The 25,723-nt window shown below is 46.3% G+C and overlaps 1 long non-coding RNA gene across 4 annotated transcripts in view; it reads right to left on the bottom strand.

Annotated features, from left to right (window-relative positions):
• Positions 1–8,235, bottom strand: part of LOC146805550 (uncharacterized) — a 229,738-nt gene extending 221,503 nt beyond the window's left edge. For 3 of the 4 annotated variants that reach the window (XR_014967476.1, XR_014967477.1, XR_014967475.1), the window contains exons 1-4: positions 8,144–8,235; positions 7,898–8,033; positions 7,627–7,762; positions 7,075–7,295 (exon numbers count right to left, since the gene is read on the bottom strand). This is a non-coding gene — a long non-coding RNA (uncharacterized LOC146805550). The remainder of the gene's footprint in view (positions 1–7,074; positions 7,296–7,626; positions 7,763–7,897; positions 8,034–8,143) is intronic. The other variant, XR_014967478.1, reaches the window with a different exon arrangement.
• Between the last annotated feature and the right edge of the window lie 17,488 nt (positions 8,236–25,723).

The following is a 25,723-nucleotide window of genomic DNA, read 5'->3' as shown; positions in this document are numbered from 1 at the left end:
CATAGTCTAGGAGTTTTAGGTGGGGGCGAAGGAAGGGGAGGAAGGCAGGACGTGAAACAGGGGAAGGGCCCACTTCGGAAAGGGGTATAATGGAACTAAGCTCTTGCAATCAGCCGATTGCGCTAACCATATTTATTCAACAACAAGAGCACCCATATACGGTCGGCCTGGGACCATGGGAATCATGTAATTATAAACAACAAGGGTCCCTAGGAGCAGGTAAGGTAGGGAAGGGGATAAATAAGGACCCGATCAGTGCTTATTTTCATAGACTTGTCCAGCCGGACATTGGTCATAGGTTTTTACTGATATAGTAATTAAGCGGCAGTATACAGAACAAATTCTCAAAGTTGGACACAAGCCTGTGACCCGTACATTTAAATAGGGAAAAAACATACATAACAAAAAAGGTTCAGGCAAAGAGTTGTTTGTTACAATTGGGCAAGAAATCGCGGATGAACTTTAACAAACAATACAAAAAACAACCTTATGTATAGAACATATTATCATTAGAGACATATAGGGTGTGTACTGGTGTCGACGGCGTTTCGATCCTATTAACGCAGTATAAGGATCATCATCAGGACAACATAATTAATGCCTGTACAATAAACCTGAGTAACTTAGTTGAAAAGGGGAAGAAGAGAGGAGGAGAAGAAAAATGGGGAAACGTGATAAATATACATAATAAATTGCAATAGGAATTTACTATACAAAATTATTTACAAGAAAGTCAAAGGTATTTACAAGAAAGTAGAGACAAAAAATCTGACTAGGCATACTGTAATTCTCCTGTGTCAAGGAACAGAGTTAACTACATAGTGGAGCAAAAGTGAAGGTGAGTGAAAACCATAATGAAGGAATAATTGCGGCTACGACAATTCGGAGAGTGCCGGCGAAGAATTGGCGCTAATTCCATTGTGAAGGTCATGCGAGTGAACAAAGTGGGTAAGATTGCCTTAGATAAGGGACCTTAGTGAATGTCCGAACAATGCGAGAGAATAGCAAGGCACGTTATAGTGAGCTATGAAGACCGCAGCGACGGGGGTAGCATGCAACGGGAGGCAGTATCGGCATACGGGGGTAGACATACCGGGAAAGGGCAAGAAGATGGTGCGGTGAACTTGATCCAAGTCACAAAGAGTTGAGGAGCTGAGGCATCACGGGCGGTTGGAATACATCGCGTAGTGAACAGGGTATTGCGTGGCAAGGCACTGCGGGAGGAAAGGAAACTAATTAAAGGGGGGAAAACTTAATATTCTGTGCACTTTGGATGTAGAATCCCTCTACACCAATATACCACAAAGAGACTCATTATTGGTGATGGAAAACGTTCTAGATCAAAGATCGCGGCCTCACACTGTACCAACTTACTTTATATTACAACTATTAGAAGTCTGCCTTACCAGGAATTTTTTCATGTTTGAAGACCACTTCTATCAACAAGTTAAAGGCACATCCATGGGTGCAATTTTTGCCCCAAATCTGGCCATACTATACATGGATGCATTGGAGATGAACTGTATCCTTACCACTACCAATCCTTTTTCATCATGTATCTGTAAGTGGAAGAGATATATCGATGATATCTTTATGATATGGCAGGCTAATGAAAGTCTACTCACCTCGTTCCTCCACTGGCTTAATAACAATTGCGGTGGTCTTAAATTTACACTGACTCACCAAAGGGAATCCATCCCCTTCCTTGATCTCACAATCAAGCACTCCGATGGCCACCTTATCACAGGTTTATTCCGCAAACCTACAGAAAGGAATACCCTGTTGAGTTACAAGAGCAGTCACCCCCGTGCTTTAAAAGACTCTCTTCCCTTCTCGCAGTTCCTGAGAATTCGCAGAAATTGTTCCCTAAAAGAGGACTATTTCTTTGAAGCCAAAATACTTTCTGATAAACTATCCACAAGAGGCTATCCTAAAAGACTAATTCGAAACTCCATGAAACGTGCGTGGTACTGCCCACAGGAAACCCTTCTTGAACCCAAACCGAAATCTGAAACAAACAGACTGGTCTGTGTCACCACCTTTTCCACAGTCTCTAATAATATACGTAAAAGTATCCTCAAGAACTGGTCAATCTTGAATGCTGGCAATCTCCATCTGGAACGCCCGCTCTTCGCATTCAAGAAAAACAAAAATATTAGGGACCACCTTGTTCGCGCAGCCCTGCCGACTACCACCAACAAAACTATCTCCACCACTCTGAATGATATCTGGTCCTTACCACCATTGAATGGTCATGCTAAATGTGGTAGCTGTGTGGTATGTTCATTAACCATAGAGTGCAAATTTTTTGCTTTTGGCAACATTAGGCATGAACTAAAAACATTTACCAATTGTAACTCTACAAATGTTATTTATGCAATCTTTTGCCCTTGTAATAAAATTTACATTGGCCAGACTACCCAAAAGATTCGTCTACGCATCTCCCAGCATCGAAGCAGAATTAGATGTAGAATCCTGACAGCGCCATTGGTTGAGCATTTCCAGGAGAAAAAACACTCCGAAGATGAAATTCGATGGACCATCATCTCTGCTGTCAAATTGCCCCCACGAGGAGGGGATATGATAAAGACACTTAACAGAGAAGAATTAAAATGGATTTTGAAGACTGACAGTTTCAATTCTGGATTGAACAGACATGAGGATTGGTCCATAAGTATCTGAACTGTTTACACGTTTCCACTAAGTGCCCTGTAAACTCTTGCTTAAAAGTTTTAATTAATAATCCAAAGCTACTTGTCTCATGGTTTGTGGTTTAATTCTCTAAACTCCAAATATTTGTAATTACACCCTTCTGTCACACATTCACCCACTCCAAGATGGCAACCGTCCTCTTGTCCTTGGTCCCTTTTCTCTTCTCACTCCCCTGCTGAGGCTACCCAATCAGCAACTCTCCTTGCAATTATCACATGCACGTTCCACTCCAACGACAGCAGCCGTATTATCGGAACTTGCTTCACGCACTGCCGGACCTCGACATTCACTTCTGCACGGTGAGTTTATCGCGCCCCTCTCCCTTACGTAATTCCCTCCCTTGCTTTCCCTCGCTAACCCCCATGTTCCCTCCTGCAGCGCATTGCCGCGGTTTACCTTGAGCCCCAGGACTCTCTGGATCCGCTCTCATGTCAATTGCCTCACTACGAGCTGGAGTAATTATCTAAATTCCCGGTGAGTAACTCCGTCTGCCTAAAACCTCCGGGCCCCCTTATATTATTTTTTTCCCCCCTTTAATTAGTTCCCTTTCCTCCCGCAGTGCCTTGCCACGCAATACCCTGTTCACTACGCGATGTATTCCAACCGCCCGTGATGCCTCAGCTCCTCAACTCTTTGTGACTTGGATCAAGTTCACCGCACCATCTTCTTGCCCTTTCCCGGTATGTCTACCCCCGTATGCCGATACTGCCTCCCGTTGCATGCTACCCCCGTCGCTGCGGTCTTCATAGCTCACTATTACGTGCCTTGCTATTCTCTCGCATTGTTCGGACATTCACTAAGGACCCTTATCTAAGGCAATCTTACCCACTTTGTTCACTCGCATGACCTTCACAATGGAATTAGCGCCAATTCTTCGCCGGCACTCTCCGAATTGTCGTAGCCGCAATTATTCCTTCATTATGGTTTTCACTCACCTTCACTTTTGCTCCACTATGTAGTTAACTCTGTTCCTTGACACAGGAGAATTACAGTATGCCTAGTCAGATTTTTTGTCTCTACTTTCTTGTAAATACCTTTGACTTTCTTGTAAATAATTTTGTATAGTAAATTCCTATTGCAATTTATTATGTATATTTATCACGTTTCCCCATTTTTCTTCTCCTCCTCTCTTCTTCCCCTTTTCAACTAAGTTACTCAGGTTTATTGTACAGGCATTAATTATGTTGTCCTGATGATGATCCTTATACTGCGTTAATAGGATCGAAACGCCGTCGACACCAGTACACACCCTATATGTCTCTAATGATAATATGTTCTATACATAAGGTTGTTTTTTGTATTGTTTGTTAAAGTTCATCCGCGATTTCTTGCCCAATTGTAACAAACAACTCTTTGCCTGAACCTTTTTTGTTATGTATGTTTTTTCCCTATTTAAATGTACGGGTCACAGGCTTGTGTCCAACTTTGAGAATTTGTTCTGTATACTGCCGCTTAATTACTATATCAGTAAAAACCTATGACCAATGTCCGGCTGGACAAGTCTATGAAAATAAGCACTGATCGGGTCCTTATTTATCCCCTTCCCTACCTTACCTGCTCCTAGGGACCCTTAGTGTCACAATGGTGACACCTGGCTTTGTGGACCCTGGTCAGATAGTGCTAGGTGATAATTACCTAGTGACCAACGCCAGCAATGTCTCTACTTCATATAGTGTGGCAATTGTTAATTTCTCCTGGGGAGGGGTAACTGGCCTCAAAAAGGTTGTGGTAAGTGCAGACCTCCCAGTTGAATGTCTGTTGGGCAATGGCCTAGAATCCTCTCTATGGTCAGAAGTGGAGTACAGGACTCATGCAGAGATGTTAGGGATTTCATCACATGTCCTTGCTGTGACCAGGTCACAGGCCAAAAAGTGCCTCACTGAACCTCAGGTCTTGGAGCCTGGAACAATGGACCAAGTACCTACTAAGAAGAAGAACAGAAGGGTCAAGGCTGTGCCTTTCCTCCTGCCTGAAAGTGAAGATCAGTCTTCTCAGGAAACTGATTTTGAGACTCCTGAAGGAACTGTCCCTGAAGTGCTTGAACCTGACCAGGTTGAGTTTCTGGGGGCAGGGGGACCTTCTAGGGCTGACTTAAGGTAGGCTCAGTTAGACTGTTCTTCCCTTGAACCCCTCAGACAGCAAGCCGCTGCTGAGGCTGCTGGGAATGCTCAAGGTACCCATAAAGTATATTGGGATGATGGGCTCCTTTATTCAGAGGCTAGAGACCCAAAACCTGGTGCAACCAGGAGGTTGGTTATACCTCTGCAATTTAGGGGCTTCCTTCTTACCTTGGCCCATGATATTCCTTTAGCAGGACACTTAGGCCAGAACAAGACTTGGGACAGGCTTGTCCCTCACTTTCACTGGCCTCACATGAATGAAGATACCAAGGAGTTTTGTCGCTCCTGTGTAACCTGCCAAGCCAGTGGCAAATCAGGTGGCACAACAAAGGCCCACCTAATACCACTACCTGTGGTGGGGGTCCCCTTTGAAAGAGTGGGGATTGATATTGTGGGTCCAATGGATCCCCCCACAGCATCTAGGCACAGATTTATACTGGTGGTAGTGGATCATGCCACCAGGTATCCAGAGGCAATTCCCCTTAGGACCACAACAGCTCCTGTTGTGGCCAGGGCCTTACTTGGAGTTTTCTCCAGAGTGGGGTTTCCTAAGGAGGTGGTATCTGACAGAGATGCCAACTTCATGTCAGGATACTTAACAGCTATGTGGAAGGAATGTGGTGTCAACTACAAGTTCACCACTCCTTACCATCCACAATGCAATGGGCTTGTTGAGAGATTCAACAAGACCCTAAAGGGTAGGATCAAAGGGTTACCTGAAAAGCTAAGGCGAAGATGGGACATCCTTCTACCATGCCTTCTGTTTGCTTACAGAGAGGTCCCACAAAAAGGAGTTGGCTACAGCCCCTTTGAATTGTTATTTGGGCACCCTGTAAGAGGACCCCTATGTCTGGTGAGGGAAGGATGGGAGTTACCTCTCAAAAAGCCTAAGCAAGACATGGTGGACTATGTACTTGGTCTCCGCTCCCGGATGGCTGAGTACATGGAGAAGGCATCTAAAAACCTGGAGGCAAGCCAAGAATTACAGAAAGCTTGGCATGACCAAAAGGCTGTTTTGACTGTTATCAGCCAGGACAGAAGGTAAGGGTGTTGGAGCCAGTGGCCCCAGCAGCACTCCAAGACAAATGGTCTGGACCCCATAAAATTGTTGAAAAGAAGGGAGAGGTCACCTACTTGGTAGATCTAGGAACTCCCAGAAGCCCCCACAGGGTGCTCCATGTCAACAGACTCAAGGCATATGTTGACAGGGCAGACATGGGCTTGCTCATGGCTACAGATGAGGGGCAGGTGGAAGAGAGTGACCCTCTCCCAGACCTGTTGTCTCAGAACCCTGAAGATGGCTCAGTTGATGGTGTGGCCTTAGGTGGCAGCCTCACTGAACATCAGCAAAATGACTGCAGACAAGTTTTACAGTCATATAGACATATGTTCTCCTTGACACCCAGTCAGACTAACTGGTGTACCCATGTGGTGGACACTGGTGACAGTCTTTCTGTAAAAAGCAAGATTTACAGGCAACCCGACCATGTCAGGGACTGTATAAAGACTGAGGTGCAGAAAATGCTGGAGTTAGGTGTTATTGAGCCTTCAGAGAGCCCCTGGGCTAGCCCAGTGGTTCTGGTCCCCTAACCTCACGCACAAGATGGAAAGAGAGAAATGAGGTTCTGTGTGGATTACAGAGGACTCAATGCTGTCACCAGGACAGATGCACACCCAATTTCAAGGGCAGATGAGCTCATAGATAGACTGGCTTCTGCCAAGTTTTTGAGCACATTTGATTTGACAGCTGGCTATTGGCAAATCAGGTTAGCTGAGGAGTCTAAGGCCAAAACAGCATTCTCAACCCCAGGAGGTCATTACCAATTTGTGGTGATGCCCTTTGGTCTGAAGAATGCACCTGCCACTTTTCAAAGGTTGGTGAACCAAGTCCTCACTGGGTTGGATGACTTCTGGTAAAATAAATGAGAGGGACCCCTTGGAATTCACAAGGGAAATAAGGTCATCTAACCACGTAAAAGAGAGAGAATTCCCTTGCTCAAACAAATTCCTTATAGTGGACAAAAAATTATTGACTGCTCTAATATATAAAGAAAGGGTTTTTATTTTGACAAATATTTTTCTGTGATCCTATATTCATAAAAGGCTATCATAACATATTCATTGTGACACAATCATTAAAAACATTATACAGATCATTCAATAAAAAGATAAAAACAATGTTACAGAGTTACAATATTACAAGATTCCAAAGATGACCAGCATCATGGAGACAACAACATACGTAAGACACTGATTATGTACTTCACCAATACACATCCATTGGGCTCAGCAGTACAGTTTATAGTTTCAATTTTATGCTTATAACTCTGTGCTGGTCTCAGGATTGTGTTTCCAGTAAAAGGCGTCGACGCGTTTCGATGGCTTTTACCAAGTTACTGCCATCTTTATCAAGACAAAAATTAGTTGCTGTCTCCTGTATTCTTGGGTAGGTTTCTTTTATTCCTAAAAGGAATAGATATATACTTAATTATAAATAACAACCATTACTTTTAACAAATGGTGTTAGCATTATTCCCTGAATACTTAGGTGAACCCTTATTCATCATATCCGGGTGCCATCATGTTTTATTATATCAGGGGAGGCAATGGATCTTAAAGCCTATCTTATTATTAATATACTCATTCTCAAATGTCCTCTAATCTTATTATACCCGAAGCATCTTATGATATATAGCATGGTCTTGCAACTGTCCTGAATCCACTTTTATCCATTGCAGACATTGTCTAAGTTAATAAGATGTAACTATAGGTTTCAGGATTGCTTCTAGCTCACCTTCTTTATTGATGGAGAAAATATCTGTTATTCAATATGTATGGGTGGACAGATAAATAAAGTCCTCTGTTCTCTCATACGGTCTTCTGATATGCCCGAAATATTGAATAAAAACGTCTTCCCGTGCTATAGTGATCTGCGTATCAAAATAGGGGTATAAAAAATTACCTAATTGCAATACACATTTCAATATCTTTAAAAACAACTGTTATAGATAGTCTCACAGTGGTTTTTTGATTGTTATCTCATGCGGTTTGTAATTGAAAGTTACCTCACATGTATAATCGGACCGGTTAATTATTGCCGGTTTTCTTTTCCTTGGATACGTATTAGTGATACCGAGTGACCATACCACCTCGGGGCCCAACACCGCAAGGTTCAAATTATTCCTTATTTCTCGGGTGGGTCTAAAACAAAGCAAACGTACATTATCTAATGAGATTGTCGCCTCTCGTAGGGTGGAGACACAGATACTCTACTCTTAACAAAACATCCATGCTGTATCACCACTCCTTACCTTTGCGTTGATCTATCGAGGGTTCGCGGCGGTCTCTATTTTCGGTTACAGTGATTCCCGTTAGCGTATTCTTTCCTTCTGTATTTAGCTTATCTGTCCTGTCATTTAATTGGGTAGATAAGACACGTGATGTGAGTTTCCCTATGTGCGTATTCGATAGGTGATCGCATTAACGCATCCCTACTTAATTATACGCGTTCTTATTGGGTTGTCTGTCCCCACGTGATCTCGGTGTTTTTGATCTATCTATCTTATTGGTCTTTGGGTAAATAAGTGAATACATCACCGCATCGCGAACTCATTCTCAGCGTTCCTATTGGGTCATCTGTAACTACGTGATGACGGTGTTTTAAATCTAACCATTCATATTAGGCTGGTTGCTCGCGTCTTGTTGTAACGGCTTCCCGTTTGTGTAGACACCGGATGTATACCTGTTGTCAATAACCCAACTTTATTGTTAAAGTGCACACATATAATGTGAGTTTTAATCACTATTCGATCTACATTTTTGTGTACAACAATTATATTTTGTTGATACTCCCAATGTTGAAACATAATCACAGTTTACCACACGCTATTCCAATATACTCGCTGAAGGGCTCCATATATGTGCTACATAATTATATTTTCTGTATCTCTATCCAATCTCAGTCAGAATGTCAATATCATAACATTGTCGATCGAATCCACACATACAATATAAGAACCAGATACTGTTCGAAATGCATTTGTATTGCAACAACTTAATGCGTATTCTTCATGCTATCCAAAAGATATAATTGCAATTACGATGCGTTATCCAATTTTGCCCAAAATACACAAATACGTTGTAAAAACCCGCGTATGTGCGGTGTGCATTTCTATATAAAACAGCTTAGTACATAGTCATAATAGTGGCAGAATATAATTACAATCTTCACACATTGTTCCAATAAGGTAAATAAAAGATAACATCTTTAAGGTACATCACTCTGATTTTACACTTTATTCCTGTTTGAAATTGTCACTCAAAATTTGTACAAACATCCTGATGTAGTCGAATGAGAGAAATTCAAATATTCTATCTTGTCCTGTGGCATTTTTAGTAGAGTTATGTTATCTTCGATTACTGTCCAGATATGCTAGTGACTGTATCCTGTCTGATTATGCCTATAGGTATTTAACTTTTCAATATTTCATAATTAACTTCATCCAGTCTTCTCTAGAGTTCAATCCCTTTTCCACTGTATTCAGGTAGCATATATACCACTGTTCTCTTTTCTTTCTCACTGCATCCATATCACCTCCTCGTCTACTCATTGTAATTTTCTCCAGTATGAACCATTTAAAATCATTACAATTATGGTTCAATTTACAGAAATGATCTACTAGGGGAGCATTGTCCTTTTTCGTTCTAATAGCGGACTTGTGTTCTAGGAGACGCACACGAAGTTCCCTACTGGTTTCCCCTACATAGCCCAATCCGCAAGGGCATGTTAGGAGGTAGACAATATTTTTGCTACGGCAGTTGTTTAATGTTGTTGTATTTAAATATTTGCCGGCAAACATCATGTTTTTACCTTCCAGGCACTGGGCACATATAGAGCATGTTCCACATTTATTATTGCCTCTTGCTTTCTCACCCCCTAAGGTGATTTGCTTTTCTGTTGCTCTTGGATAGGTTTTCACTAGTGAGTTTCTGATTGTTTTATTTCTTCTAAAAGAGAAAAGGGGTTTTGGTAACTTTATTTCTGTGCCATAATTCAGAATCTTCCAGTTTCTGTTCACAATGTTTTTGATTTGGTTGCTTATATTGGAGAATTGAGTTACAAAGATCACTTTTCCTGTTGTTAGATTGTTTTTACTGATCTTGGACTCAAATAAGCTATCTCTATTATAGAACCTGGCCCTCTTCAATGAATTTTTGATCAATTTATTAGGATATCCTCTTGCTTTCAATGTTGCCTTCATGGTCTCTGCATGTAGGTAAAAATCTGAGATGCTAGTGCAGTTTCTTCGCAGTCTAAGAAATTCCCCAAAGGGGATATTATCTTTCTGTGAATGGGGGTGGTTGCTATTATACTGTAGGAGGGTGTTTTTGTCCGTGGGCTTGGTAAAAAGTTCTACCTGAAGCTCCCTGTTAATCTCCTTGATCTTAATATCTAAAAATTCAACACTCTGGTTGCTGTAATGAGCTGTGAATTTGAGATTAGGATCACCCAGATTTATCCATTCTAGAAATTCAGATAGCATTGTGCTGGAACCGTTCCATATGAAAATGATATCATCTATGTAACGGTGCCAGCACAAAACGTTCTCAAAAAATGGGGCCATCTCATTAAATATATTGCGTTCCTCAAAGTCACCTACGTATAGGCATGCCAGGCTAGGGGCACAGGTGGCCCCCATACTGGTCCCTTTTGTTTGTAAATAAAGTTCATCTTTGAAAAGAAAAATATTATTTTTCAATACCATTTTTACACAGGACATGATAAAGTCCTTGTTACCCCCTTGAAGATCTTCTTCCTCTAATATGGTGGAGATGACTTCTATGGTATTATCTTGGGGGATGTTAGTATATAGGGCTTCAATGTCCAGGGTGACCAACAATTGGGTCACCCCGTTGAAGCCCTGCCCCTCAAAGATAGAGATGGCGTGAGCCGTATCTTTCAAGTATGACCTTTGTCTCTGCACTATCGGTCGCAAAAAGAAATCGACATACCTACTCAGTGGTTCCAGTACGGATCCAATACTGCTAACAATGGGCCTCATGGGTGGATCATGTATATTTTTATGGATTTTAGGCAATCCATATATTGCCGGGATGACTGGATGTGAATTCCTAAGGAATTTGTATTCATTATCACAAATCCAACCTTCCTCTCTTCCTTTTGTTAGGAGGGTATCCACTTCTTTTCTCAAGACCTCTATTCTAGTGTTTTTAATGCGCTGGTAATGTTCTTTAAAGAACATCCCCCAAGATAATACCATAGAAGTCATCTCCACCATATTAGAGGAAGAAGATCTTCAAGGGGGTAACAAGGACTTTATCATGTCCTGTGTAAAAATGGTATTGAAAAATAATATTTTTCTTTTCAAAGATGAACTTTATTTACAAACAAAAGGGACCAGTATGGGGGCCACCTGTGCCCCTAGCCTGGCATGCCTGTACGTAGGTGACTTTGAGGAACGCAATATATTTAATGAGATGGCCCCATTTTTTGAGAACGTTTTGTGCTGGCACCGTTACATAGATGATATCATTTTCATATGGAACGGTTCCAGCACAATGCTATCTGAATTTCTAGAATGGATAAATCTGGGTGATCCTAATCTCAAATTCACAGCTCATTACAGCAACCAGAGTGTTGAATTTTTAGATATTAAGATCAAGGAGATTAACAGGGAGCTTCAGGTAGAACTTTTTACCAAGCTCACGGACAAAAACACCCTCCTACAGTATAATAGCAACCACCCCCATTCACAGAAAGATAATATCCCCTTGGGGGAATTTCTTAGACTGCGAAGAAACTGCACTAGCATCTCAGATTTTTACCTACATGCAGAGACCATGAAGGCAACATTGAAAGCAAGAGGATATCCTAATAAATTGATCAAAAATTCATTGAAGAGGGCCAGGTTCTATAATAGAGATAGCTTATTTGAGTCCAAGATCAGTAAAAACAATCTAACAACAGGAAAAGTGATCTTTGTAACTCAATTCTCCAATATAAGCAACCAAATCAAAAACATTGTGAACAGAAACTGGAAGATTCTGAATTATGGCACAGAAATAAAGTTACCAAAACCCCTTTTCTCTTTTAGAAGAAATAAAACAATCAGAAACTCACTAGTGAAAACCTATCCAAGAGCAACAGAAAAGCAAATCACCTTAGGGGGTGAGAAAGCAAGAGGCAATAATAAATGTGGAACATGCTCTATATGTGCCCAGTGCCTGGAAGGTAAAAACATGATGTTTGCCGGCAAATATTTAAATACAACAACATTAAACAACTGCCGTAGCAAAAATATTGTCTACCTCCTAACATGCCCTTGCGGATTGGGCTATGTAGGGGAAACCAGTAGGGAACTTCGTGTGCGTCTCCTAGAACACAAGTCCGCTATTAGAACGAAAAAGGACAATGCTCCCCTAGTAGATCATTTCTGTAAATTGAACCATAATTGTAATGATTTTAAATGGTCCATACTGGAGAAAATTACAATGAGTAGACGAGGAGGTGATATGGATGCAGTGAGAAAGAAAAGAGAACAGTGGTATATATGCTACCTGAATACAGTGGAAAAGGGATTGAACTCTAGAGAAGACTGGATGAAGTTAATTATGAAATATTGAAAAGTTAAATACCTATAGGCATAATCAGACAGGATACAGTCACTAGCATATCTGGACAGTAATCGAAGATAACATAACTCTACTAAAAATGCCACAGGACAAGATAGAATATTTGAATTTCTCTCATTCGACTACATCAGGATGTTTGTACAAATTTTGAGTGACAATTTCAAACAGGAATAAAGTGTAAAATCAGAGTGATGTACCTTAAAGATGTTATCTTTTATTTACCTTATTGGAACAATGTGTGAAGATTGTAATTATATTCTGCCACTATTATGACTATGTACTAAGCTGTTTTATATAGAAATGCACACCGCACATACGCGGGTTTTTACAACGTATTTGTGTATTTTGGGCAAAATTGGATAACGCATCGTAATTGCAATTATATCTTTTGGATAGCATGAAGAATACGCATTAAGTTGTTGCATTACAAATGCATTTCGAACAGTATCTGGTTCTTATATTGTATGTGTGGATTCGATCGACAATGTTATGATATTGACATTCTGACTGAGATTGGATAGAGATACAGAAAATATAATTATGTAGCACATATATGGAGCCCTTCAGCGAGTATATTGGAATAGCGTGTGGTAAACTGTGATTATGTTTCAACTTTGGGAGTATCAACAAAATATAATTGTTGTACACAAAAATGTAGATCGAATAGTGATTAAAACTCACATTATATGTGTGCACTTTAACAATAAAGTTGGGTTATTGACAACAGGTATACATCCGGTGTATACGCAAACGGGAGGCCGTTACAACAAGACGCGAGCAACCAGCCTAATATGAATGGTTAGATTTAAAACACCGTCATCACGTAGTTACAGATGACCCAATAGGAACGCTGAGAATGAGTTCGCGATGCGGTGATGTATTCACTTATTTACCCAAAGACCAATAAGATAGATAGATCAAAAACACCGAGATCACGTGGGGACAGACAACCCAATAAGAACGCGTATAATTAAGTAGGGATGCGTTAATGCGATCACCTATCGAATACGCACATAGGGAAACTCACACCACGTGTCTTATCTACCCAATTAAATGACAGGACAGATAAGCTAAATACAGAAGGAAAGAATACGCTAACGGGAATCACTGTAACCGAAAATAGAGACCGCCGCGAACCCGCGATAGATCAACGCAAAGGTAAGGAGTGGTGATACAGCATGGATGTTTTGTTAAGAGTAGAGTATCTGTGTCTCCACCCTACGAGAGGCGACAATCTCATTAGATAATGTACGTTTGCTTTGTTTTAGACCCACCCGAGAAATAAGGAATAATTTGAACCTTGCGGTGTTGGGCCCCGAGGTGGTATGGTCACTCGGTATCACTAATACGTATCCAAGGAAAAGAAAACCGGCAATAATTAACCGGTCCGATTATACATGTGAGGTAACTTTCAATTACAAACCGCATGAGATAACAATCAAAAAACCACTGTGAGACTATCTATAACAGTTGTTTTTAAAGATATTGAAATGTGTATTGCAATTAGGTAATTTTTTATACCCCTATTTTGATACGCAGATCACTATAGCACGGGAAGACGTTTTTATTCAATATTTCGGGCATATCAGAAGACCGTATGAGAGAACAGAGGACTTTATTTATCTGTCCACCCATACATATTGAATAACAGATATTTTCTCCATCAATAAAGAAGGTGAGCTAGAAGCAATCCTGAAACCTATAGTTACATCTTATTAACTTAGACAATGTCTGCAATGGATAAAAGTGGATTCAGGACAGTTGCAAGACCATGCTATATATCATAAGATGCTTCGGGTATAATAAGATTAGAGGACATTTGAGAATGAGTATATTAATAATAAGATAGGCTTTAAGATCCATTGCCTCCCCTGATATAATAAAACATGATGGCACCCGGATATGATGAATAAGGGTTCACCTAAGTATTCAGGGAATAATGCTAACGAACAAGTTACTAACCTTCGGTAACGATGTATCTGTAAGAAACATTAGTTAGTTAGATTCCTCACCTTAGAATATCCCCAGGCGTCAGACTGGATCCGGAAGATTTTTCGTCAGCAATACCCCTTGCGCGTCGCTAGGCGTCGTCTGCGGCTCCGCGTCCGTCGTCGGCGTCGTGCGCCGGAATGACGTCGTCGGAGTACTTAGACGCCGCCCTCGCGCGCTGACGTCAGTTCTTGTACATAGCCTTCCGCGCCAGGAACGCAGAGCCATGCAAAGACCGACACTGGTGCCAAAAATAAAATCTAGGGGCCTGAAAGGACAACCTTAACCCTAGATGTCAGTTCGCAGAACGGGGAGGATGGGTGGGTCGGTGAGGAATCTAACTAACTAATGTTTCTTACAGATACATCGTTACCGAAGGTTAGTAACTTGTTCATCTGAAAGAAACACGTTAGTTAGATTCCTCACCTTAGAATAGATACCCAAGCAATACCATCCCCGGTGGTGGGTCTGCGAACCAAGATCACACCAGAAAGTCCTGGAGGACAGAACGGCCAAAGAAGCCATCCCTCCGGACTTGGCTGTCAAGGCAATAATGCCTGGCAAACGTGTGTAGCGAAGCCCACGTCGCCGCCTGACAGATGTCCTGCAAAGGGACTCCCCGTCCCAAGGCAGTAGTAGCCGCCGTGGCCCGAGTAGAATGGGCGCGCAGCCCAACAGGAGGGTCCTTTTTAGCCAAGGAATAGCAGATTTTTATACACAAAACGACCCACCGAGAGATGGTTCGTTTGTGCACAGCTTTCCCCTTCTTAGCGCCCACGTACCCAACAAAAAGCTGGTCGTCCACCCGGAACTGTTTTGTGCGGTCCAGATAAAAGGAGAGCGCACGTTTTGGGTCCAGACGGTGGAGCCTCTCTTCCTCTTTGGAAGGATGCGGAGGCGGAAAGAAGGTGGGCAAGGTGACAGACTGCCCAAGGTGAAATGGAGTCACCACTTTAGGAAGAAAGGAGGGACGAGGCCGAAGGACAACCTTGTCCGGATGAACAGATAGAAAAGGAGGCTTTGAAGATAAAGCCTGGAGCTCACTCACCCGTCTAGCCGAGGTGATGGCTACCAGAAAAGCAGTCTTTAGAGTTAGAAGACGAAGAGGGCAATTGTGAAGAGGCTCGAAGGGAGCGCACATCAGGAATGTCAAAACCAGATTCAAGTCCCACTGAGGCATTACAAAAGGGACAGGAGGGAACGTGTGTGTAATGCCTTTGAGAAAGCGTGACACTACAGGGGACTTGAAAAGAGAAGGCTGATCAGGAAGCCGCAAGAAGGCGGAGAGGGCAGCAAGATAACCTTTCAGGGTGCCCAGGGCAGAGCCCTGCCGGGCCAGAGAAAGAAGGAAGAGGAGAACCTCAGAAAGAGGGGCGGAAAGGGGATCCACAGCCTTTGCTGTGCACCATGCCACAAATTTGTTCCACCGGCAGGCGTATACCGACTTTGTGGAGGGACGCCTGGCTGCCAGAATGATATCACAGACTTCAGGAGGCAAGTCAAATGGCATCAACTGCCGCCGCTCAATCTCCACGCATGGAGGTGGAGGCTGGACAGGTTCGGGTGGAGGACCGTCCCCTGCTGCTGCGACAGAAGATCCTCCCGAAGGGGCAGACGTATCGGGGGATCGGTCAACAGACTGAGTAGCTCGGGATACCAGTATCTTCGTGCCCAATCCGGAGCCACCAAGATGACTTGGGCCCGGTCGCGCCTGATCTTCTTCAGCACTCTGGGCAGAAGTGGTATAGGCGGAAAGGCGTACAACAGACCGCAACTCCACTCGTGACGAAAAGCGTCGCCGAGCGAGTGCCGCCTTGGAAATTCCAACGCGCAGAACTGCTGACATTGCGCGTTCTCTTCGGTGGCGAATAGATCTAACCAAGGCTCTCCCCACTGCTGAAAGAGGCCTTGCACCACTTCGGAGTTCAGACGCCATTCGTGATCCATCATGCACCGGCGGCTGAGTTCGTCTGCTCTGGCGTTCAGAGAGCCCGCCAGATGTTGAACCACCAGGGTGACGCCCTGGTGTTCCAGCCATGTCCAGAGGCGCAGAGCCTCCTGACAAAGGGTCCACGACCCCACCCCGCCCTGTTTGTTGCAGTACCACATGGCGGTGGTGTTGTCCGTGAACACCTGCACGACACTTCCCCTGACAGAGGGAAGGAAGGCTTTCAGTGCAAGCCGGATCGCTCTCAACTCCAACAGGTTGATGTGGAGACGAGACTCCGCCGGAGACCAGAGGCCTCTGATCTCCGCCTCTCCCATATGGCCACCCCATCCCAGGAGGGACGCATCCGTCACTACGACATGCTCCGGTTGGGGAAGGGAGAGGCTCTTGCCCTTGACCCACTCGCGGTCCGTGAGCCACCACTGCAACTGCTGTGCATTACCCTCCGAGATCAAGACATGGTCGGACAGGTTGCCGTGATGCTGGGCCCACTGAAACTTCAGGTCCCACTGCAGAGCCCGCATGCGCCGCCTGGCGTGATGCACTAGTAGGATGCAGGAGGCCATCAGCCCCAGAAGCCGCAACACTAGCCTGACCGAAACCCGGGATAGAGGCCGAAAGATGGGAATCAGGGCCTGTATATCCCGGACCCGCTGTTCCGGAGGATGGACCCGGAACTGCGCCGAATCGAGAACCGCTCCGATGAAGAGGAGCTTCTGAGAGGGACTCAAGTGTGACTTCGGCACGTTGATGGAAAACCCCAGCAAATGCAGGAGATCCGCCGTAGTCTGGAGGTGGGAGACGACTGCCTGGGGCGAGCCCGCCTTCAACAACCAGTCGTCGAGATAGGGGAAGACTGGGACCCCTGATCTGCGCAGATGAGCTGCGACCACCGCCATCACTTTCGTGAACACCCGAGGGGCACTGGTGAGGCCGAAGGGGAGCACGGTAAACTGAAAGTGCTCTTGGCCCACCGTGAACCGCAGGTAACGCCGGTGGGCCGGCAGGACGGGGATATGGAAATATGCGTCCTGCAAGTCCAACGCTACCATCCAGTCTCCAGGGTCTAGGGCAGCTAAAACCTGAGCCAACGTTAGCATCTTGAACCTTTCCTTTCGGAGGAAGGCATTGACGTTCCGGAGGTCCAAGATAGGGCGCAGGCCCCCCTTGCCCTTCTTGGGAACCAGAAAGTAGTGGGAATAACAACCACGACCTACTTCTGGACTCGGAACGCGCTCGACGGCCCCCTTGGCCAAGAGAGCCGAAACTTCCTCGCGGAGAAGATCCAAATGATCCCCCGAGATACGGTGGTGCTGTGGTGGCATGGCTGGAGGGGTCGTCTCGAAGGGGAGGGAGTAGCCCCTTCGGACGATTTGCAGCACCCACCTGTCCGATGTTATGGACCGCCAGTGGAGCAGGTGATGGCGAACTCTGCCGCCCACTGGCGTGGTATGGGCCTGAAAGCTCGGACTAGGAAGGCTTTGAGGCGGATGCTGCCGGGGTGGATGTGGGCTGACCACGTCGTCCTCCATTTCCGCCACGGCGGAAGCCACGTCCGCGACCGCGCGCAGGTTGGTTCTGCGGCTGGTGGCTTTGCGGACGTGAGGAGGCGCCCCTTCCTTGGCCACGAAAGGGGCGAAAAGCGGAGGTGTGCGCCCGCGGAGCCGAGAGGCCCAAGGACTTGGCCGTAGCCCGGGAGTCCTTAAAACGGTTCAGCGCACTGTCCGCCTTCTCACCAAACAGGCGAGTGCCATCAAAGGGCATGTCCATGAGGGTGTTCTGGACATCCCCGGAAAATGACGTGGACCGCATCCAGGCGTGGCGGCGGAGCGCCACCGTGGTGGAAATCGCCCGACCTAGCGAGTCCGTGGTGTCAAGCCCACATCTTATGGCGTGCCGTGCTGCATCCCTCCCATCGGCCAAAGCCTGGGTAAGACGCGTCCGGACCTCCTCCGGACACAGGGGCAGCACGTCCTCCACCGTATCCCACAGGGAATGGGAATAACGGTCCAAGAGACAGGCGGTATTTAAGGACCGCAGGCCCAAACTAAGGGACGAGAACAGTTTCTTGCCAAACTGCTCGAGTCTCTTGGAATCCCGGTCCGGCGGAGCGGTCGGGAAGGAGGACTGGGAAGTAGAGGCCTGGATAACCAGACTCTCGGGGGTGGGGTGTTGGGACAGGAAACTGGGGTCGCCCGGAGCAGGGCGGTGGCGCCTGGCAACGTTCCTATCCACAGGAGGAACTGTGGAGGGCTTGGACCAGGTGCCCTGCAGAACGTCAGTGAGGGCCTCGTTGAACGGCAGCAGAGGCTCAGTGGAGCTTGCTGAGGTTTGAAGCACCTCAGTGAGGATGTTGGTCCTCACAGCCACGGCAGGCAACTCGAGCCCAAGGGCCTCAGCCGCCTTGCGCAGCACCACAGAAAATGCTGCACCCTCCTCCGAAGCCACGGTCGGAGGAGAAGTGAATCCAGCGTCTGGCGAGGTGTCCAGTCCGCTGGCCTCCCCCAGTTCATCTGCCCAGTCCTGAGAAAGCTGTGACTGAACAGCCAGAGGGTCCTCGAACCCCTCCCAGTCGCCCCCTTCTTCCGATTCCTGATAAACAGGAGGAATGATCGGAACCGGACTGTAGAGATGGTAGGTCTCAAGCGGCGTCGGATGCGGCGTCGGCGGACGCCGTGCCGGCGTCGGGTCCGGATGAGGGCTAAACCGGGGCGTCGGCGTCACAGGCGTCGGCGTCGGTGGCGCCGGTGACGGCGTCGGTGGTTCAGGCGTCGGCGCCGGTGGAGGAGTGACAAGGTCAACCGGCGTCGACTGGGGCCCAGGCAAGGGCCCCGCGGGGACCTGCGGCGTCGAGACCGGAGTCGTCGACGGCGCCGGGGCCGGAGCCGCCGGCACGCGAGGTCGCCCAGTCGAGTCCGCGGGGCCCGAAGGCGCGCCAGCGGGCGTCGACGGCGGGGCCAGGCTCCTCATGGCCGAGAGGAAGGCACTGATCTCCGCCGGCGCCGCGTCAGCCCCAGGGACCGGAAGGTATGGGGGCGGACGCGGCACCTGCGGCTCCGCCGGAGCCGCGGGGGTGGAACCACTTGGACCCTCAGCCGAGTCGCGCGACCGGCGAGGGGAGTCCGAAGAGCGATGTCGCCGCTTCGACTTCTTAGAGTGTTTAGACTTACCCGACGACTTGGAGCCCGACGAGCGATGGTGGCGTCGGCTAGGGCTCCGCGAGCGATCCTTGGACCTCCTCCTGGACCGGGATCGCGCACGACGCGGAGCCGAGTGGCGAAGCTCCAGAAGCTTGCGGGACCGCTCCCGCCTAGCCTTCGAAGTCAGGGCCTGACAGTCGTTGCACGACTCCGCGTCGTGGTCGAGGCCTAAGCAGTAGAGGCACCGGCGGTGGTGATCGGTCACCGACATCAGTCGATGACAATCTTCACAAGCCTTGAACCCAGGCATCCTACCGGCACCAGATGTCGACAGACAAGGATCAAAAATGATCAAAAAGATTTAGTCAAAAAAGACTAAAAGGGGTAGCTCTCCCGGATCTGCGCTTACTGGCGCGGAAAAAAGAAGAACTGACGTCAGCGCGCGAGGGCGGCGTCTAAGTACTCCGACGACGTCATTCCGGCGCACGACGCCGACGACGGACACGGAGCCGCAGACGACGCCTAGCGACGCGCAAGGGGTATTGCTGACGAAAAATCTTCCGGATCCAGTCTGACGCCTGGGGATATTCTAAGGTGAGGAATCTAACTAACGTGTTTCTTTCAGATACCATTTGTTAAAAGTAATGGTTGTTATTTATAATTAAGTATATATCTATTCCTTTTAGGAATAAAAGAAACCTACCCAAGAATACAGGAGACAGCAACTAATTTTTGTCTTGATAAAGATGGCAGTAACTTGGTAAAAGCCATCGAAACGCGTCGACGCCTTTTACTGGAAACACAATCCTGAGACCAGCACAGAGTTATAAGCATAAAATTGAAACTATAAACTGTACTGCTGAGCCCAATGGATGTGTATTGGTGAAGTACATAATCAGTGTCTTACGTATGTTTTTGTCTCCATGATGCTGGTCATCTTTGGAATCTTGTAATATTGTAACTCTGTAACATTGTTTTTATCTTTTTATTGAATGATCTGTATAATGTTTTTAATGATTGTGTCACAATGAATATGTTATGATAGCCTTTTATGAATATAGGATCACAGAAAAATATTTGTCAAAATAAAAACCCTTTCTTTATATATTAGAGCAGTCAATAATTTTTTGTCCACTATAAGGAATTTGTTTGAGCAAGGGAATTCTCTCTCTTTTACGTTGGATGACTTCTGTGCAGCATATCTAAATGATATTGCTGTCTTTAGCTCCACCTGGGAGGATCATCTGATCCACCTGACAAAAGTACTAGAGGCCCTGCAAAAGGCAGGCCTCACTATCAAGGCTAATAAGTGCCAGATAGGGCAGAGTAAAGTTGTATAATTGGGCCACCTTGTAGGTGGAGGCCAGGATCAACCAATGGAGAGTAAGATCCAGACCATCAAGGACTGGTCCCCTCCAACAACCCAGACTCAGGTCCGAGCTTTCTTAGGCCTGACTGGGTACTACAGGAATTTTGTTAAGAACTATGGGTCCATAGTGACTCCTCTTAATGATCTGACATCCAAGAAGATGCCCAAAAAGGTTCAGTGGACAGTAAACTGTCAAAAGGCATTTGAAGACCTGAAGAAGGCCATGTGCTCTGCACCTATCTTGAAGAGTCCTGACTACTCCAAAGAGTTTATTGTCCAAACAGATGCTTCTGAGTTGGGGGTGGGAGCTGTGCTTTCACAACTTAATGTAGATGGTCAAGACCAGCTCATTGCTTTTATTAGCAGAAGGCTGACCCCTAGAGAGAAACGTTGGTCAGCTATTGAGAGGAAGGCCTTTGCTGTGGTGTGAGCCCTGAAGAAGTTGAGACCATACTTATTTGGAACTCACTTCAAGATTCAGACCGACCATAAGCCCCTCTTATGGCTAAATCAGATGAAGGGTGAAAACCCCAAACTACTCAGGTGGTCCATTTCCCTACAGGGGATGGACTTTACAGTGGCGCACCGCCCAGGGACTGACCATGGTAATGCAGATGGTCTCTCCCGGTACTTCCACTTAGATCATGAAGACACAACTGGTCAAGGTTAGTCTAATGTCCCTGCGTTTGGGGGGGGTTGTGTAGGAGAGTAGGGTCTGCTATCCTATGGTCACCCCAAATTTTTTGCTTTTGCTTCACTGGTTTTATGACTTAGTGTGGCTGTGGGCCTGCTAATCAGACCCACAGCCCTGCTGTTCTCACCCTAAATTAATGCCAATGCAAACTAGGTGCATTACCAATTGGAACTGGTTCACCTTACAGACCCTGTAACAGTGTACCCCTGGTACCCAGGGCATAGGTGTATCCAAGGCCTACCAGGGGCTGCAGCATGTATTATGCCACCCCTGGCCTGGCCTCACTATTTGACACAACTGGCTGATCACTCAGCTGGGGTAAGTTGGTGTAATCACCTCTTACTTAGATATAGTATATCTATATCTAACATATATGGACACATGGTAACCTATCAGTCACTCCTATGGCAGGCCTTAACAATACTGGAGGCAGAGTGCTTGGCTTCATGTGAGTTGGTGCTCTGGCATGAGCTGAGCCTGTCTGCAGCTTTCGGAACAACGTCCTTTAGCTGTTTCCATGATATTGCCATACCATATACTCTTAAGTGCATTATGGACCTCACGGTCAAATGCTAACTCTGGTTTGGCTTTATCAAAACATGTCGAGTAAGGTGTCATACGATTTGGAATACTACCCCCTCGCCAATTCTGGCGACGGGGGTAGCATTCCACCCTTCTAGAGGGACACGACATGTACCTAACCTAAAACCCGGGTAAAGTTAGACTGAGCCTCAGCATCACAAAATGGATGCTGCCACCACAGACACAAGTCTGCCCTCCAGCTGCTGGGAGTCCTTACAGCTTGGGAGGTTTGGACAAAGGGTTTCCTGTCAGGGGAGGTGCTTGCACCACCCCAGACAGGATTTTGTGTAGTGGGTTAGGGAGGGCTGAATAGATTGAGACATGCCTAGGGCACACAAGGTGTCCCCGTGCATATGCCAGTTCAAACTGGAGCTGGGGCTCTCCATCCCCGGCCCTGGCGCGAAACTGAGCAAATGAGAGGGGGTGTAACCACCCCCCTTTCCGGTCCCACCCAGAGGAGGGACCTAGCAGGTAATCCAGCCCCTAGATTTGGAATAAGAGTAGGAGCTGTGTCCCAGGACTTTAGATCATCCTGAAACTCGACTTGAAGAAGAAGAATCACTGGACTTCGACATTCTGCTGCACAGAAGACTGAAGAGAATCTCCCTTGTGGTCAAGGAGGGACCACCCTGTGAACACAGGCACCATCCAGCAACTCAACAACTGCTTTGCCGCCGCCTCCCGCCGGAGACCGAGCCCAGAGTCCGACAAGACCCAGACTCCCAGACATCTCAGAGTCTGATCCACAGTCCCTGCAAAGAAGAGACCCGTGGAGGCACCGAGAGACGTGGGACCGGCCATCTTGAAACGTCCACGACAAGCTGACTGCGCAGCACCCGAGGCATCCTCATCGTGTGCATAGGGCCCTGAGAAGCCCCAACACCGAGCAGCATTTGCACCAAAGACCAGCCCTCCAGCATCCACGATATCTGCGTGGGGCCCTTTTGCTTTTTGCCATTCGACGCGTCATCCCGGTTACTGGCCCGTTGGCTAGTGGCCATCTTGGCGACGAAATCTACGAACAACATTGCTGGTCTGGTTGCTCCAGACTGGCCCTTGCTCCTGTGAAAAGGAGCCGCCCCTCTGACCTTGCTGGTTAGAGCACCAAGCTTTCATCGACTCCTGCGCGGCTTGCATTAGCCAAGGCCTGTTTGCTCCCATCGAGAAGCCGACACCGCCATCAGCTAGAGCCTTCGTGGGACAGCTCGTGAGTGACTCCTGGACGTCGTCGACATCTTCACTTCCACGTGGCTGCAGAGACAAGCTTCACTTTTTCACCTGTTGGCACCCGACAATGCCTGGTTCCTTCCTGGTTCCACGCCGGTCACTGGCTAGTGACTCTGAACAGTGTCCCCTCTGCTTTCAGGTCTTCTACTCTTCAGACCCACCCTTGGATCCACCGGAACCCTTCTCGCCTGGCCGCCTGCAGCATCTTCATCTTCAGGCTCTATAGACCTGCACGACGAAACCCGACGCACTTTGACACCTATGCACCCGCTTCCTGTGGGTGAGGTAACGCTGGCACTCCGGTGCTCCTGTGTAGAGAAACATCTCTAGTGTCTAGGTTTCCAGTTGTTAGGTTCTGGTCCATCCGGAAGACTCCCTTTGCTTTAACTTTGTGACTTTTACGCACCCATTGAATCCAATAGGTGCACGTGTGTAACTTTCAACACTGCACACGCATCCTGTGGGCCTCCTTGTCACTAACTACTGTTAGCTCCTTGTAGTCCCAGCAATTCTCAAGGCCCTAGGCCTTCTTACTTTTCTATACGTGGTTCTTATACCACTATTTTAGTATATGGTTTAGCGGGCCACCCGGGCCCATCCATAATTGTGCAACTTTTGTATATTTAAACATTGCCTTGTTTTAACGAATGTGCTTCTGTGCTCATAAAGAGTATAGGGGATACTTTTAGTAAATAAATACATATATATTTTGAATATATATCTGTGTGGTGTCCTTTCATTTGGTATTCAAGGAGGTTACATATGGTAAAACAGCTGGCTTCACATGCCCTCAAGAGTTTAGCCTACAGACTGCACTGTCCACGCTACCACTAGGATAGCTGGTCTAAGTAGGTTGACTTCCACCACCACCATAAGGGTTGCTTGGCATGGTACAAGGTGATCACTAGAACTAGTGAGCAGTATATACCAGGCCAACTTCTCACACCTGGGAAAAAATGTTATGCGTCAACGGCGTGGAAAAGAAGAGAAATGACGTCGGCACGCCGAGTTGTGTGTAGAGCCATTCCATTGTGACGTCCTCGTCAACATGGAAGAGTTGAGGAGACATTTTTCCATGGAATGCTGCGCATTGGGTAACTTAAAAGGTGAGGAAGCCACAGGCAGTTGTTTCCATCAGAAATAGTTTTTTATTCTAACCAAAAGCAATCTTTGTTGTACACAGCATGCCACCTACAACCCAGACCAGGCTGACTGCATGTTTATGCAAGGTGTGTCACGAGCAGTGAGGATACAATAAGTCATCTTCACCCCCATCGGGCCGGTCGCGTTCATTCTGCACCTTAAAACACCAAAGGCAGTGGTACATCATAAGAACTGATTTCAATTACAAAGAACAATAGAGAGCGACAGGTGTAAAAAATTAAAATATAAACCTCTCAATCCCCCCACCATCCTCCCCTATCCTTCAGAGAGATGCCATGAAAGGTAAAATGTGTGTGCTCTGCCTGTTCAATCTTCCATGCCCCTCTTCTTAGTTTGTCAGTGGCCCCTCTGTTACCTCAGGCCAGGGGGGTCTGGGAGAAGTCTTAAAATACGCAGGTGTGTCGGGCACGTCAATTCCCTGAATTCTGTAGAGAGAATTTAGATTACTGGAGCCCACTGTGAGAAGTTGGCCTGATATATGATGTCACTAGTTCTAGTGTCCACCTTGTATCAGTCCAGACAACCCTTATGGTGATTGGTTGTAAAGTCAACCTTATAGACCAGCTATTCTAGTGGTAGCATGGACAAGAGCAGTCTTAGGCTAAACTCTGTATGGCATGTGAAGCCAGCTGTTATACCATTTGCAACCCCTTGAATACCAAATGAAAGGACACCATGACAGATATATTATAAAAATAGAATGTATTTATTCTAGTCAAAATACCCTCAGCACTCTTTATGAGATTCGAGGTAAGTACAACACAGTCTTATTTAAGCATACATAGGTCACACAGGTAAGTAATACAGTTAGGCCCTAGGGGCCACGCAAACCATATACTAAGTAAGTGATATAAGAACCACTGTCACGAACACAGGTTAGGCCTAGGCCTAGGGAATCGCTGGGGCTACACTATCCTATCAGTTGCTAGGCAGTGGGAGGCCCACGGAATTCAGGTGCAGAGTGGAAACACTCACGCGTAATGCGTTAAAGTCGATAGAAATAGTAATGTATAGAAATTAAGAGTTTTAGGACACTTCGGAAGGAACTAGGAGTTAGAGACTTGGAAACAAGACACTAGGATAGTCAATAGCCTTGTGAGCACCGGAGTACTCAAGTTACCTAGC

This window comes from Triturus cristatus, chromosome 8 (genome assembly GCF_964204655.1).
Source record: "Triturus cristatus chromosome 8, aTriCri1.1, whole genome shotgun sequence".
Lineage (NCBI taxonomy): Eukaryota > Metazoa > Chordata > Amphibia > Caudata > Salamandridae > Triturus > Triturus cristatus.
This window is presented reverse-complemented; position numbering and strand designations above follow the sequence as displayed.